We start from the raw sequence: 7,889 nt of genomic DNA, 5'->3' as shown, positions 1-7,889 counted from the left end.
TAAAAATAATTTAACTAAATCAAAACAAATAATAAATGAAAAATAAATGAGGGACACACAAAGTGCAATATAGGGGAATAGTTGTAACGGCCAGTGGATCAGGGAAAGCTTTTTGGAGGAGCAGAATTCGAAGTGGGCTTTTGGGAAATCTGTAGATGAAGAAGGAAAGAGAATAGTTCGGTTAAACGGATGAAGGCCTGAGAACAGGGTGTGTTCTAGTGACTGACCTAGTTTGGTGGGGAGGAAAGCAAGCAAAAGATTAGGTTTAGGGTGAGCCAAAACTGGTATCGGATTAAAGATGATGCTGAAATGTCAGGCGAGAATTTGAACTTTATTTAGGAGACCAAAGGGAGCCCCTGACGGTGTGAAGCAATAGGATGCCAAGGCTAGATCCCTGCACACAAAGCAGAGCCTGGAATAGAACGGAGCCTGAGGTAGTCCAGAACGCTAAGCGAGGTGAAAGGGAGGATGTGAGGAGAGCTCCCCTCCGGCTTGGAGGTTAAGGGAGGCTTTCGTGGACGTCTCGGATGTAAAGTGGTTTTTCCCCTCTCTGAAGATCAGCAGCTGGCTCACGTGATCTCACGTTTGCTCCAGTTGTAATATAATGAAACCTGGATTCAGGTGTCCCTTTTAGTTCTGGCAGTCTGTAAGCTGCCCACCTGCTTGTGAATGAGGCACGATTGAAGGGACGGAGGTGGTTCCAGGGTTGGGGTCCACTTGGGGGGGGGGGGAAGGTTGTAGAGGGCGGAAAGTGGGGATGCCTCTGGCCGCCGTACTCGGGGAGGGCGGGGCCTGGCGCCCTGGGGGTGGGGTGGGAAAGGTTAGGGTTATGAAGGAGGGCTCGTCCTTACACGCTTGTCCTAGAGCCCCCACAGCTGTCTCCCTTACACGAGCCGGGCTCTGAGACACGCGTGCCTAGGACGCTCGGGAGCCGGGAGAGGGTCCCAGATTTTCAGCTGGAAGGCGCTCGGGAAGCCACGGAACCAGCCCTTTCACAGGGGCTCCGGGTTAGCACGTGGGTGACGTCACGCCCCCGCAGGGTTGATTGGGGGTGCTACCTCGCCCTCCTCGGTTTACCCACTGTCACAGGGGAGGCTCAGGGGCAGGACTTGAACCCAGGACTCCTGCTTCCGGCCCTGTGCGTCGCGGTAAAGTGAATAGGCTCCAGAGTCCTGAGTGCGACCTCGCTGCCGCTTCTGCCCTTGGCCAGGTCCAGAAACTCCCGGGGCCTCAGTCTCCTTATCCAGTAAGAAGGCGGGCGGGACTGATTGGCCCCGGAGTCCCTGCCCGGCGTTCCAGACCGTTAGTCCCGGGAGTGTTTGGGACGCTAGCTCAGGGTTGGGGCCGAGCGAGAGGCGGGGGGTAGAGACCGGGTCTGGGGGTCTGCGAGCGCGCCCGTGTGCTCTGCTGGGGAGGGGGCCATCAGAGGGGGGGTCAGGCCGCGCGCATCCTCGCGTGTGCGCGCGCGCGGCCCGACGTGCCGGGGGTGGAGTGAGGGTGGGGGTGTGCCGGGGGCGCGGCGGCGCGGGGCGCGCGGGCTGGCTGTGCTTCCGAGGCGACGTTGGAGCTTGCTAAGGCTCTCTTGGCCAGACTCCAGAAGAGGCTGCATGATCACTCCCCGGCCGCTAGGCGGCACCTTCCCCACCCGGGCTGCGCTGGGTGGGGAGTAGAAGGCGAGCGGAGGGGGGAGGAAGGAGGGAGCGGAGCCGCCCCCTCCTCCGCCTCCGCCCCCGCCCCCTCACACTGCGCAGCGGAAACATGGCGGCGGGAAGGGAGCGAGTGTGAGCCGCCTCAGCCGCTGCCGCCGCCTCAGCCGCTGCCTCCCTCCGCCTCAGCCGCCTCAGGTAAGCCCGGGGCCGTCCGGCCTGCCGGCCTGATCCGGCGCAGTCTGGAGGCCTCGGCCGCCCCGCCGGCCTGTGAGGGTCCGGCCTGTCCGACTGTCAGGGCGTCTGTCCCGGCCCGGGCCCAGCAGGCCCCGAGGAGAGCCCGCGCCCCGCGCCCGACTGAGGGGCCCCAGGAGGCGGTGACATTCCCCCGGGACAACAATGGGCTCCGGGGGGGGCCGATACCTCGAGGGGTGACCCCCCCTTTCCTGTAGGGTCAGAACGGACCCAGAGGAGTGACATCCCCTCCCCCATGGGGGTCAGATGGGGACCCAGAGGAGTGACATCCCCTCCCCCATGAGGTCAGACCAGGACCCAGAGGGATGACACCCCCCATAGGGTCAGAACAGACCCAGAGGAATGACATCCCCTCCCCCATGGGGGTCAGACCAGGACCCAGAGGAGTGACATCCCCTCCCCCATGAGGTCAGACCAGGACCCAGAGGGATGACACCCCCCCCATAGGCTCAGAAAGGACCCAGAGGAGTAACATCCCCTCCCCCATGGGGTCAGACCAGGTACTCAGAAGGGTGACACTCCCCTAGGGTGAGAGAGCCCTCTTCCCTGGGGTTCAGATTGATTTCTCCCCTACCCCTCTCTCCATCCTCACTGGCTGATAACTGAGATTCAGAAGGGATTACCCTGCCCCCTCTCCCCAGGGTCTGAGGGAAGATGTGAAGGGGATAACCCTGAACATGCTGAGACATGATGATCCCCCATCCCCTAGGGGGTCTGACTTGGAACCCAGAGGAGACATCGGTTCCCCACCCCCAGGGGCTCTGACTGATAACCCCTCCTCTAGGGTTTGACTACGGGTACACAGAGGTGATGTCCTTCTCTGTGACACTGGGACCCAAAAGGAGTGAGGGCTCCTTCCCACATGGGACACAGCTAAGAGTCCCCACACATAGACGCGATCTGAAGAGGCATACAAGGGAGGGTCCCCCACTCCCCCCCTACTCTTAATGAGCCCTTCCTCACTTAAATCCAATTCAACTTGCATGGCTTGGCATCACCTGCCCCTCTCATGGTCTTTGAGAAAGGACTGACAACAATCTCCCTCCATTCTTACCAGGCGCAGAGATGATCTCCCCTAAGCAAGATGCAGAGGGGATAGAGAGAGCATGACTCTCGTCCCCATATGGGACCTAGGGAAAGAAACCCCTCACATTCTTTGTAATGTCTGGACTGGGATACAGAACAATCCTTCTTGTGAAGAGGATGCAGGGATAGAAATCTATCCCATAGAACCTGAGATAAGAACAGAGAATGACCCCTCTTCTGTATGTCAGATATAGAAAGGGCCATCCCTCCCATTTTAGAGGGGCTAAGGTGTCATTGCAGAAAAGGATGACTCCATATGGGATCTTCCTGAGAGCTGACCCTAACTTCTCCATTGTGGTGATGGGGGGGGGACCCAGAGAATATGACCTCCCCTCCCCATTTTGAGTATTAAGCTATATTATTAAGTATTAAGTCTGGACATTCTAAGAGGATGACACTCTTTACCTACTCTGTGGTTTGGACTGGGGTTGTAGAGAGAGAGTTTCCACATCTCCGGGAGTTCAGACTAGGGTTTTGTCAGAATCATTATGGGAGGGGGCTTAGGACAGAGGTTATGGCTCCTTGGAGTAAGAATACTTAGCAGTGTGTCAGTTGTTCCCACCCTAGCCTGACTGGAAGATTATGTCTGTCTGCCCAAAACTTAAATAAATAAAATTGTGACCATCAGGTGGTCCCAACATTAGACAATATCTATGGAGCTTCATGAGGACACTCACATCTTCTGCATTCCTTGGGACACTGATTACTTGAATGAATTTTCAGAATTGAAAATGGGTGTGGGTGAAGGGGAGCTGAGTAGGAGAGAGCTCCGCCAGTTAAAGTAGGTAAACAACCAACATCCTAAGAATGGGGGAAAGGAACATACAAGCCTTCTGTATGAATATGATCTTAACAATCTGTATTTTGAGGATTGGGAGGGATATCTAATGGACATGTGTCAAGGCTAGTAAAATCAGAGAGCGGAACTCCCTGTAGATGAGGTGACAGAACTGTGGTTAGGCTTTTTGTTCTGACTGTCTCCCACAAAGGGAGGCAGCTTAATAAATAAGAAGCACTTTATTTCTTTGTTCATTTATGTACTGTCATGTTTCTTACTAGTAAACAGACTGTGCACCCAGGTGTCCTTTACCCTGCTGGGGAGGTCAAAAGAGCAAGGGAGAGATTTGCTTTTATAGAGGAAATGGGTTGCTGTTTTTAAACATACCCCTGCTTAACAATGTTTTAGGGAAATAACAAGACCTTCTAGTTTAATGTCTAACTTTGTCCCCAAGCCTTCAATTTGATATTCAGCTGGAGGGACATTGATTTATCAGGTTGATTTATCTTTGCTCAAACTCAGCTAGCTGCTCATACAAAAGTTTTGTATGAAAAATAGTTGGTATGTGTGTTGTTTGCTTTCATTATTAACCCTCATTTGCTTTCAGTTAGCATGTGGTAGTATATGGGTTGGTTTTTTGTTGTCCTTTTTTATGAGAGGCCCTTTTCCCAAACTCCCAAATCTCTAAACAGTGAATTGGACAGCATCAGTCTACACCTACCCCCCCCCCCTTTTCTCTTCTCTCTCTTTTCTTGGGAAACATGATGGCCTTGTGGATAAAATGCCAAACTTGTTTCTGGACCAGTTTCAACTTCTAAGCAAAGTTTCACTCTGTATAAGACAACCAAACAGAAGCTGCGTGAGCCTAGTATTAGAACTGGTACTTTTAACATTGTCCTCATTTCTTTGTTCTTAAAATTGATTGGTGATTTTGAACTTTTACTAGCATTTCTAGGACAACTTAAATTTTGAGATCTTAAGGTTTTGTTTTTTGTTTTTTTTTTTAGGAGGTTTTTTTTTAAAGGAAACAAGGATCATTTAAATCATTTTTTTAAATTGTATATAGTACTAATATGGAATATTTTACAGAAGTTTGTGATTACTACTTTTTTTGTTTTATAATTTAAGGTAAAATTTTCTAGACTTTTCATGAGGAGGTGCTATTAGCATAAATCAGGGAATGTTAGTGCTGAAACACACCTTAGAAATCATTGAACCCAACTCCTTCATTTTACAGAGAAGTTCACTGAGATCCCTGAAAAGGAAAAATGACCTGACAGCATCACATACCTAGTAAGTAGTAGAGCTGAAAGTAGAAGCTAAATCCAGTCAGTCCTCCTGCCACTATACTACATTTCTCTAAAGCATTGAAATCAGAAATGCTCTCCTTGGAACAAGAGAAGGATGAGAACCAGTATCTCCATATCAAAGACATTCTTGACCAAATTCAGTGCTATCTCACCCAGCTGGGGGACATCAGAAACTATAAGCACTTGTTAAGCACCTGTGGTGTGATGGGTTTGGTGCTAAACACTAAGTATATAAAATTTAAGATTTACTTAAGAATCCCTAGTTTCTGTTAGATTTTTAAAAGGCATTCAAAACCTAGCCCCTTGTTGCCTTTCCCTTCTGGGATGATCCAGGGACACAGACCTACTTACAGATTCTCTTGTACTTCTGGGCATTCCTGTACTCATGCCTTGAATGCTCTTCCTTTTTTCTGCCCTGGGGACTTTGTTTTCTTTAAAACTCTCCCCTTTTACCAGAAGCCTTTCCTGGGGCCTCTTAATATTAGTGTCTTCCTTTTAAGATGACCTCTTATTTACTCTTTATATATCCAGGATATACAGAAATGTTTGCTTTCAGTCTCTCCTATTAGATGATCTTCTTAGGCCAGTGACTATTTTTGTCTTTGTGCCTTTAGCATTTACCACTGAAGGGAGTATATATGCCTGTTTGTTGACATAAATTAATATAAAGGGGCTCTGCTAGTACATTGTTTCAGATAAGGGAAGGATTATAATCATAGAACGGGAAGATTTGGGAGTTTAAAATTGTGTGTGTGTGTGTGTGTGTGTGTGTGTGTGTGTATGTGTATGTGTGTGTGTGTGTATAAAATCCATAGATATATATATAGATATCTAATATAGATAATCTAATTCAGTGCCCTCATTTTTTGAGGAATGAGTTTTGGAGCCCCGAAACACTGACAGCACTGAGATTGTGGGTGTCACTTAAACTTTCTGAATCTCATCTTTCCCTGTAAAACAGGACTGTTACTCAAAGTATCTCTTTTACAGGCTTGATTTGCAACAGCTAAAGTACTATAGAAATAACACATTATTCTTGTTATTACCCAGTTTTTCAGAGCTGGAGTAGAACCCAAATCCTTTGCCCTCCAATCTCTTTAGCTTTCAAGTTGAAATATATATATATATATATATATATATATATATATATATATATATATATATATATATATATATATATATATATATTTTTTTTTTTTTTTTTTAAACAAAAGTTGACTTGCCCAAGAACTTTAAATATGGAGTGTGTTTGTGTGTGGAGGAATGAGTGCTTTTTCAATTCATTTCAATAAAAATCCAAAGCTATATGATTAAATCTAAGGCTAGAGCCTTATAAGATAAAGCCTGTTAATTTTGTTGTTAGGAAATTGAGGGGGAAAAAGAATGATTTGTACAGGTTTTCACATTGAAGTCATAAATCTGGCTATCACAGAATTGTGGTTTTGGAAGGAACCCCAAAGATTATCTAATCAACTAGTACTAAATAGAAAAATTCCCCAATATCATGTTACCTTACCATTTAGGCTTCCAGTGTCCAGTGGTGATTGACCTTTGAGGCAGTCTAATCAATTTTTGAGGAGTACTTATTGTAAAGAAATTTTTCCTTACTATCAGCCCTAGCAACTTCCACATATGATGTCATTCCTTTACTCAGAATCATCCAGTGACTTATTCTGTAAAGTCCTTGACCTGCCATCTTAAAGACTGGCTCTATCTGACTTCAGTCTATACTTTCAGCTTTATCTCATCATTTCCCTCCACCTGCCCTGTGATCTGATCCAAAAGGAACTACAATTCCCCAAATATATCTGTTTTGTCAAATATGTCTGTTTTATCTGTGTGTCTTTGCACACAATGTTCTGGTAATGCTCTCTTATAATGCTTTCCCATATCCCTTACTTAACCTGTTGAAATGTTTCCTGTTCTCAAATGTCAGTTTAAAGGCTGTGTCTTTCTTGAAGCCTTCCTTGCTCACCCCAACTAGGGATCATCCTTCACAGCTATGAACTACTATTGTACCTTTCACCTTTCTCTTTGTACTTAAATTGTACTGCTTTTTACTGCTATTTGTATAATCCTCTTATCTCTTAGTAAACTGGAATTTCCTGGAGGACCAGAGCTACTCCCTTATCTTTTTATTTATCTGATCATTTTGCACTGGATCAAAAATGCTTCATAGATGCTGAAGAAATGTTTAATTAAAATTCATTAATTTATTTTTTAAAATGAGTGAATTTAACTTAGTCTAAAACTCAACTTGTCATCTTATCCCTGCACCCACCCTCCTTACCATCCTCCCAGTTTCTATAGATGGCACCACCATCACTGCCTACTTAGGCTCAAAAACTTTTTTTTCGTGCTTTCTTCTTCCCTATTTTCTACTTTCAATTAGTTGTGAAGTCCTGTCAGTTCAGTGTATGACTCTAATGTTTCTTACATCCATTCTCTTTCTTAGCTCTATGACTATGATTTTAAAAGTTCAAGCCCTGATTACCCCTGGCTGCACTCAGTTAATCCCCAAGAATCTAATAAATTCTTACTTTGTTCTGAACAGTATTGATACAATGGAAGGAAAAACCAGTACTTGTTCCCTAGAAATTCACATTCTAATGGAGGATACAACATACAAATATCTGGAAATGATAACTAGCATTTATATGATGCTTTGAGGTTTGTAAAACACTATCCCAGTATTATTCTCACAACTACCCTGGGAAATAGGTGTTAACATTATTCCTATTTTATAGATGAGGAAACTAAGGCAGAGTACAATTAAGTGACTTGTCTAGGATTACACAGTTGGGAAGAGTTGAA

The 7,889-nt window shown here is 46.2% G+C and overlaps 1 protein-coding gene across 21 annotated transcripts in view; it reads left to right on the top strand.

The window, feature by feature from the left end:
* The first annotated feature begins 1,500 nt into the window (after positions 1–1,500).
* Positions 1,501–7,889, top strand: part of SCMH1 (Scm polycomb group protein homolog 1) — a 162,367-nt gene continuing 155,978 nt past the window's right edge. For 16 of the 21 annotated variants that reach the window (XM_074305449.1, XM_074305438.1, XM_074305434.1 and 13 more), the window contains exon 1: positions 1,501–1,844. The gene's annotated coding sequence lies outside the window, so the exon portion shown is untranslated. Of the gene's footprint in view, positions 1,845–5,002; positions 5,059–7,889 lie in introns of all 21 variants that reach the window. The other 5 variants (XR_012488523.1, XM_074305450.1, XM_074305435.1 and 2 more) reach the window with 1 other exon arrangement.

The sequence above is a fragment of the Sminthopsis crassicaudata genome, chromosome 3, assembly GCF_048593235.1.
Source record: "Sminthopsis crassicaudata isolate SCR6 chromosome 3, ASM4859323v1, whole genome shotgun sequence".
Lineage (NCBI taxonomy): Eukaryota > Metazoa > Chordata > Mammalia > Dasyuromorphia > Dasyuridae > Sminthopsis > Sminthopsis crassicaudata.
This window is presented reverse-complemented; position numbering and strand designations above follow the sequence as displayed.